We start from the raw sequence: 8,062 nt of genomic DNA, 5'->3' as shown, positions 1-8,062 counted from the left end.
TATGAGAGATTACTACAAGCAACTATACACCAATAAAATGGACAACCTGGAAGAAATGGACAAATTCTTAGAAAGGTATAAGCTTCCAAGACTGAACGAGGAAGAAATAGAAAATATAAACAGACCAATCACAAGTAATGAAATTGAAAGTGTGATTAAAAATCTTCCAATAAGGGCTTTCCTGGTGGCGCAGTGGTTGGGAGTCCACCTGCCGATGCAGGGGACGCGGGTTTGTGCCCCGGTCTGGGAGGATGCCACGTGCTGCGGAGCGGCTGGGCCCTTGGGCCGTGGCCGCTGAGCCTGCGCGTCCGGAGCCTGTGCTCCGCGGCGGGAGAGGCCACAGCGGTGAGAGGCCCGCATATTGTGGAAAAAAAAAAAAATCTTCCAATAAACAACAGGAATGCAAGGATTCTTCGATATACGCAAATCAATCAATGTGATACACTGTATTAAGAAATTGAAGGAGAAAAACCATATGATCATTTCAATAGATGCAGAGAAAGGTTTTAACAATATTCAACACCCATTTATGATAAAAACCCTCCAGAAAGTAGGCATAGAGGGAACTTACCTCAACATAATTAAATGCAATGGAGATGATGGGGTCCTGGGGTAGCAGAGGCCAAGTGCTGTCACTTAATTGCCAAAGACAAGATGGTATGGTTACCCCATGGAGCCAAAGCAGTGATCAGAATAGCCTAACTCACAGAGACCTGTGGTGTTGGCTAGTTAGCATCCCAGAAAAGAAACAGATGCACAATCTACTAAATTCTTACTTGATCTGTCTAAGCAGAGGTGTTCTAATTAATTTTAAGCAACTCAATATTCACTAAAAGTTGTAATGGAAAACACTGACATTTGCTTTGTGATAATTTGGAGTCTGATGTTTTTAGTAGAGTAAAAGCTGCCTGGAAACTAATCCACCCAAGGATAAAAGATGCCTGAAATTTAATCCACCCAAGTGTCTTTAATTTAAGTCCAAGGCAAATGAGTTTAGGGGTAGTGGGAAGAAATGCTTGGGCATAGGAGGCAGCTCCACTGGGAAAGTTTTCAAAATGTTTCTTCCCAGATTAGATAGAATGTTGAGACAAATGACTTTATTCTCTACTATTGGCCTTGATCTCTCCCTGCTGTGTGCTGAGTAAACACCTCATATCAATTTTACAATTCACAAATTCTCTCTTTGATGGTGCCCACATTTTGTTGCTTGAGTTTTTATTTCAACTTGCATATTTTTATTCCCAAGATTTCAGATTGGCTGTTTTGATATCAACCTATTCTTATTTCATTTCTACCTGTATTTGCCTTCTAAATTCTTATTCTTTTTTTATGGAAGTCATCCCTTTATTTATCTCTGTGAAAATCCAAAAAAAATTATTATTTAAAAGACACTGTCAAAGAAGAAGTAAAGCTGTCACTGTTTGCGGATGACATGATACTATACATAGAGAATCCTAAAGATGCTACCAGAAAACTACTAGAGCTAATCAATGAATCTGGTAAATTAGCAGAATACAAAATTAATGCACAGAAATCTCTTGCAGTGCTATACACTAATGATGAAAAATCTGAAAGTGAAATTAAGAAAACACTCCCATTTACCATTGCAACAAAAAAATAAAATACCTAGGAATAAACCTACCTAAGGAGACAAAAGACTGGTATGCAGAAAATTATAAGACACTGATGAAAGAAATTAAAGATGATACAAATAGATGGAGAGATATACCATGTTCTTGGATTGTAAGAATCAATATTGTGAAAATGACTATACTACCCAAAGCAATCTACAGATTCAATGCAATCCCTATCAAATTACCACTGGTAATTTTCACAGAACTAGAACAAAAAATTTCACTATTTGTATGGAAACATAAAAGACCCCGAAGCCTTAGAGAAAAACATAGGCAGAACACTCTATGACATAAATCACAGCAAGATCCTTGACCCACCCTCTAGAGAAATGCAAATAAAAACAAAAACAAAAAAGATAAATGGGACCTAATGAAACTTAAAAGCTTTTGCACAGCCAAGGAAACCATAAACAAGACAAAAAGACAACCCTCAGAATGGGAGAAAATATTTGCAAATGAAGCAACTGACAAAGGATATGCTAACACATATATATGGAATCTAAAAAAAAAATGGTCATGAAGAATCTAGGGGCAAGACGAGAACAAAGACGCAGACCTACTAGAGAATGGACTTGAGGACGTGGGGAGGGGGAAGGGTAACCTGGGACAAAGTGAGAGAGTGGCATGGTCATATATACACTACCAAATGTAAAATAGATAGCTAGTGGGAAGCAGCCGCATAGCACAGGGAGATCAGCTCCGTGCTTTGTGACCACCTAGAGGGTGGGATAGGGAGGGCGGGAGGGAGGGAGACGCAAGAGGGAAGAGATATGGGGATATATGTATATGTATAGCTGATTCACTTTGTTATAAAGCAGAAACTAACACACCACTGTAAAGCAATTATACTCCAATAAACATGTTAAAAAATATATCCTGTGCTTCAGGAGTCTGCAGTCTAACTAGGAAGAAAATATGAATATAAATAACTATAATTCAATATAAAAATATTAAGTGGCATGAAAGGAATATTCTATGGGAGAGATGACTTCTACTGATCATGTTGCCTTCCTAGGTTGCCACCTTCCCAAGCTGAGTCACTTCTGCTCTGTGGCTTCTCTTAAGATGTTACTATGATTTTCTAAAAACAGAAAAGGACTCTAGATCAGTTCTTCTCCTTGGTCACACATTAGAATCACCTGGCGTGCTTTTAAAGATCTCAGGCTGCACCACAGTCCAATTAAATCCAAATTTGGGGGGAGAGACCCAAGCATCAGCATTAAAAAAAAATTCCCCAGATGATTCCACTGTGCAGCCAAGGTTGAGAATTGCCAAATGACTTCTGTATCCAAAGTCCTATGCCAAATTCTATGTAGTGGTATAAAAAAAACATAAAATACATGTCGGTATATGGAGGCACTTCACTTTTTAATAACATGCTATTCTTACGTCACATTATTTTTCCTTGTGCATTTCTGTCCATTCAAGCAATTAAAGATAAACAGGTTAGCCATTTGAACTCATAACTATTTGTACCTTATTAATTGCCCAGTCTAACAGAACTAGTGAACTTAAGATGCAAATAGGAACTGCAAGTTCAAAGCCATGAAAAAGTTAATGATTTATCCTCCCCCCTGTTGTTGCAGAAAGATGACTATTTGATAACCCTCATGTTTATTTTGGAAGCAAAGGAGATGCCTACTATAAAGAATGATCCCAATCTCCATTCTAGACTCCATCTAGAAGTCTAGAATTGTACCTGCCACTTTAAAAAATTGAAGTATAGCTGATTTACAACATTGTGTTAGTTTCAGGTATACAGCAAAGTGATTCAGTTATATATATATTTTCAGATCATTTTCCATTTTAGTTTATTACAGGATACTGAATGTAGTTCCCTGTGCTATACAGTAGTACCTTGTTGTTTATCTATTTTATAAATAGTAGTATGTATCTGCTAATCCCAAACTCCTAGTTTATCCCTCCCCTTCCCCCTTTCCTCTTTGGTAACCATAAGTTTGTTTTTTATGTCTATGGGTCTGTTTTCTGTTTTGTATATAGATTCATTACTATTTTTTTAGATTCCACATATAAGTTACATCATATAATATTGTCTTTCTCATTTTGACTTACTTCACTCAGTATTATAATCTGTATGTACATCCATGTTGCTGGAAAGGGCAAATTTCATTCTTTTTATGGCTGTAGCTGCCTTTTAAAAAAGTTTTTGGGGTGTGCTCAGAGCAGGGGGCCTGAAGTGAAGAAGCTCATTACTGATGAGTTTGTGAAGCAGAAGTAAGTGTCTGTCTAGTGTTCCTGTGTTCCATGCATTTTGCCTGTCTTAGAACTGAGTAATAAAGCTGTGGTGCACGTGCGTGTGTATATGTGTGCGTATGCAGGTGGTAGTTTATTCCTGAGGTAGTGGCAGAGAACAGAAGCACACATTTCCTCACCTACTTGTACTCTCACATATGCCTTTGGAACAATTCTTCAAGGGAGGGATTGTCATCACCAGTATTGTATGCGTGAGGAAACTGAAGCTCAGAGAGGTGAAGTAATTTGCTCAGGGTTATTATACAGGTAGCAAACGGAAGAGTTGTATTTAGATCCTGGCCCCAATACCTTGGTTCTTTGTTACTATGCTAGCTAGCGCTTCATAGAAATTAATCTCCATAAAGAAATGCCATAGAATGGTAGCTTTAAGCAGCCAGGTACTGTGCTGGGGTCTTGGCTAGTACATCTCATTTCATTTTCATAACTACCCTGCAGAATAGCTGCTGTCACCTCATCCCCTGTATCAGTTGAGGAGCCTAGGGCTCTGAGAGTGGAAGTCTGAGCATGGCCCCGGCTGGTAAAGGATCCATTTGGACCTGAAGCCCAGACCTCCCGGAAACAGACTTTTCTGGTCAGGTCCCACCCTATTCTTGGTCCTTGGAGAACATGTGTGCACTCATACAGGTGTACCAGCACACACCTGTGGGCTCACACACAAATGGTCGAGAGTATGCATGGAGTCCACTGCTCTTGGTTGACTGTTTCTTCCTGTACAGTCATTTTCTAGGGTGGACTGTCCCAGGGTTCAGCCAGGCCATGGATGAGCCCCATAGTGGGGTGTGCTCAGAGCAGGGGGCCTGAAGAAATGGCTCCTCTGTTTACAGCACACCCAACAGGAATCTGGGTTCATTGTGACAAGGGGCACAAACCTTGTGGCCTTCCTATGAACAAATACCCAACACGTCCCCCTGTACCTCCACGTGGCTGATGGGCAGGACCAGTGGGACAGGGCTCAATTTTGAAAGAAAAGCTACAGTATTTAGTGGTGGCGTTTGCCACCTAGAGCCTGTCCGGTCCACGCATGTGTGGGCCATGAGTGGTCTTACAGACATAAAGGCTTTGAACCTCTCTCTTCAGGAAAAAAAGAAAAATAGATTCCAACTATATGCCATTCTGGAAAAGCAAAACTATGGAGACAATAAAAAGATCAATGGTTGCCAGGAGTTTGCGGGGAGAGGGGAGATGAATACACAGAGTACAGAAGTTTTTATGAGCAGTGAAAATTCTTTGTATGACATTATAATGATGGATATGTCATTATACTTTTGTCCAAAGCCATAGAATGTTCAACACTATTCACTTCATTAAAGTGAACCCTAAAATGAAAAAAAAAGCTTTTATTGTGAAATAATTTCAATCTTACCTAAAAGTTTCAAAAACAGTACAAAGAAATGCCATATATCCCCTTCATGCCATTTCATCAATTGTTAACATTTTACCACATTTGCTTTATCATTTGATGAACAGATAGATAATAGATAGATATAGATGGATAGCTTTTACGCTTATAAGAGCAAATTTATCATGTTCCTTTACCCACTAAATACTTCAGAGTGTATTTCCAGAGAATGAAAACATTCTCCTACAAAACCACAGATCAATCACAAGAATCAGGGAATTTAATGTCCATATAATACTATTATCCAATCTACAGTTCATAATCACATTTTTCCCACTGTCTCAATAACGTCATTTCTAGCACTCTTTTCCGGTCCAAGACCCAATCCAAGAGTATTACACATGGCCTTTAGTTGTCATGTCTCTCCTGTCTTTCATCTGAAATAGTTCCATGGCCTTCTTTGCTTTTCTTGACATTGACAGCTGTGAAGAATACAGGCCACTTGTGCTATGGAAGATCCCTCAGTCTGGGTTTGTGTCCGGTTTCCTTATGATTAAATTGAGTTCCATGTTTTTGTTTTTGGCCACGTTGCGAGGCTTGCGGGATCTCAGCTCCCCGACCAGGGGTTGAACCCAGGCCATGGTAGTGAAAGTCCAGGATACTAACCACTAGGCCACCAGGGAACTCTCCGAGTTTCGTGGTTTTAGGTGGGGACACCAAGTAAGAGATCCTGTGTCCCCCTCAGGGTACCACATAAGGAGGCTCATGAAGTCAGCTTGTTCCATCACTGGTGAGGTTAAATTTGATCTCTTGGTGTCTGCCCGTTTCCTCCACTGTCAAGTTACTAACTTTCCCCTTGTAATGTCATTTTGGGGGACGTGCAGGGCTGGGACTAAGATGAGGTGAGTGAGGCACTTAGGGCACAAAATGTTAAGGAGACACTCACTCTCAGGGGGATGAAGGCAGTGGTCCAGCCCCTGATAGGGAGATCCAATTGTCCCTTTTCTGCAGTGAAAGCTTGGAGTCCTAACCACTGGACCACCAGGGAATTCCCCAACTGTAGCTTTTCAAAAACACCTTTGAGGGACTTCCCTGGTGGCGCAGTTCTTAAGAATCCGCCTGCAAATTCAGGGGACACGGGTTCGAACCCGGGGCCGGGAAGATCCCACATGCCGTGGAGCAGCTAAGCCTGTTTGCCACAACTACTGAGCCTGTGCTCTAGAGCCCCCGAGCCACAACTAGTGAGCCTGCGTGCCACAACTACTGAAGCCCATGCACCTATAGCCTGTGCTCCGCAACTAGAGAAGCCACTGCAAGGAGAAGCCTGCGAACCGCAACGAAGAGTGGCCCCTGCTTGCTGCAACTAGAGAAAGCCCGCGCACAACAACGAAGACCCAACACAGCCAAAAATAAATAAATAAATAAATTTATTTTTAAAAAACACACCTTTGAATTGCATAAGCAATTCCTCTGTCATCTCTTGGGAGGTTCAGGAGGCAATCCTGCAAACTTAAAATTATGATATCAAATTTGAAAAAGAAAACTGAAACCAAATTCTGACATCAAATTTAGTCTCAATGAGAAGAGGAATCCAGGTGGATAGGGATAAAAACAGCAAAAGCAAAGCAAGCGGGAAGGGACTTCCCTGGTGGTGCAGTGGTTAAGAATCCGCCTGCCACTGCAGGGGACACGGGTTGGCGCCCTGGTCCGAGAAGATCCCACAGGCCGCGGAGCAACTAAGCCCGTGCGCCACAACTACTGAGCCTGTGCCCTAGAGCCCACGAGCCACAACTACTGAAGCCCGCGCACCTAGAGCCCATGCTTAGCAACGGGAGAAGCCACCGCAATGAGAAGGCCACGCACTGCAAGGAAGAGTAGCCCCTGCTCGCCGCAACTAGAGAAAGCCCGCGGGCAGCAACGAAGACCCAACGCAGCCAAAAATAAATAAATGATTCAAAAAAAAAAAAAAAAAGCAAGTGGGAGAGGGGATGTTGAGAAAATGTCACTGGTGCTGGGAGCAGAGGGTGTGGGTCAGGATTACTGGGCGGGACCTCCCCCACTCATCTCTCTGACCTCATCTCCCAGCCTCCGCCACGGCTCAGCTGCTCTGCTACAACAAAGCCATCACCTCCACCTTTCTGGCCTCAGGGACTCCGTGCTAGTTCCCGGGCCTGGACATTGTGTCCCAGATCCCCATGTGGCTCCCTCCCTCCCCTCCTGCAGATTTTCTTTCTTTCTTTTTTCTTTTTTTCTTTTAAAGACCAAGGATAGAGCTTACTTTATTATTTTTTTAATATTTATTTGTTATTTATTTATTTTTGGCTGCACTGGGTCTTAGTTGCAGCATGCAAACTCTTACTTGCGGCGTGCATGCAGGATCTAGTTCCCTGACCAGGGATGGAACCCAGGCCCCCTGCATTGTGAGCTCGGAGTCTTACCTGCTGGACCACCAGGGAAGTCCCCCCTCCTGCAGATTTCTGCTCAACCTGGTCAGCGAGACCTTCTCTGAGCAAACCCAAAGTTCCTGCCCACTCACCCCTACTCCCTACCTGCCTCCTCTGCTTCACTTTTCTCCAGAGCACTTACGACCACGTACTTACAAGCGTGTTTCTTTGTTTTATCTATTCCACCCCCAATGGAATAGATAGGGTAGGCATTTTTGTCAGTTTTGCTCACTTTTGGATCCCCAGTGCCTAGAACATGCCTGGTACATAAGAGCTCAGCAAATTGTGTGTGTGTGTGTGTGTGTGTGTGTGTGTGTGTGTGTGTGTGAGAGAGAGAGAGAGAGAGAGAGAGAGAGAGAGAGAGACAGAGA

The 8,062-nt window shown here is 42.4% G+C and overlaps 1 non-coding gene across 1 annotated transcript; it reads left to right on the top strand.

Moving 5' to 3' along the window:
* The first annotated feature begins 4,682 nt into the window (after positions 1-4,682).
* On the top strand, positions 4,683-4,812 carry LOC112062025 (small nucleolar RNA SNORA11). Its single transcript, XR_002890500.1, has one exon. It is a non-coding gene; the product is annotated as a small nucleolar RNA SNORA11 (small nucleolar RNA).
* The last annotated feature ends 3,250 nt before the right edge of the window (positions 4,813-8,062 follow it).

Source organism: Physeter macrocephalus, chromosome 21, assembly GCF_002837175.3.
Source record: "Physeter macrocephalus isolate SW-GA chromosome 21, ASM283717v5, whole genome shotgun sequence".
Lineage (NCBI taxonomy): Eukaryota > Metazoa > Chordata > Mammalia > Artiodactyla > Physeteridae > Physeter > Physeter macrocephalus.
This window is presented reverse-complemented; position numbering and strand designations above follow the sequence as displayed.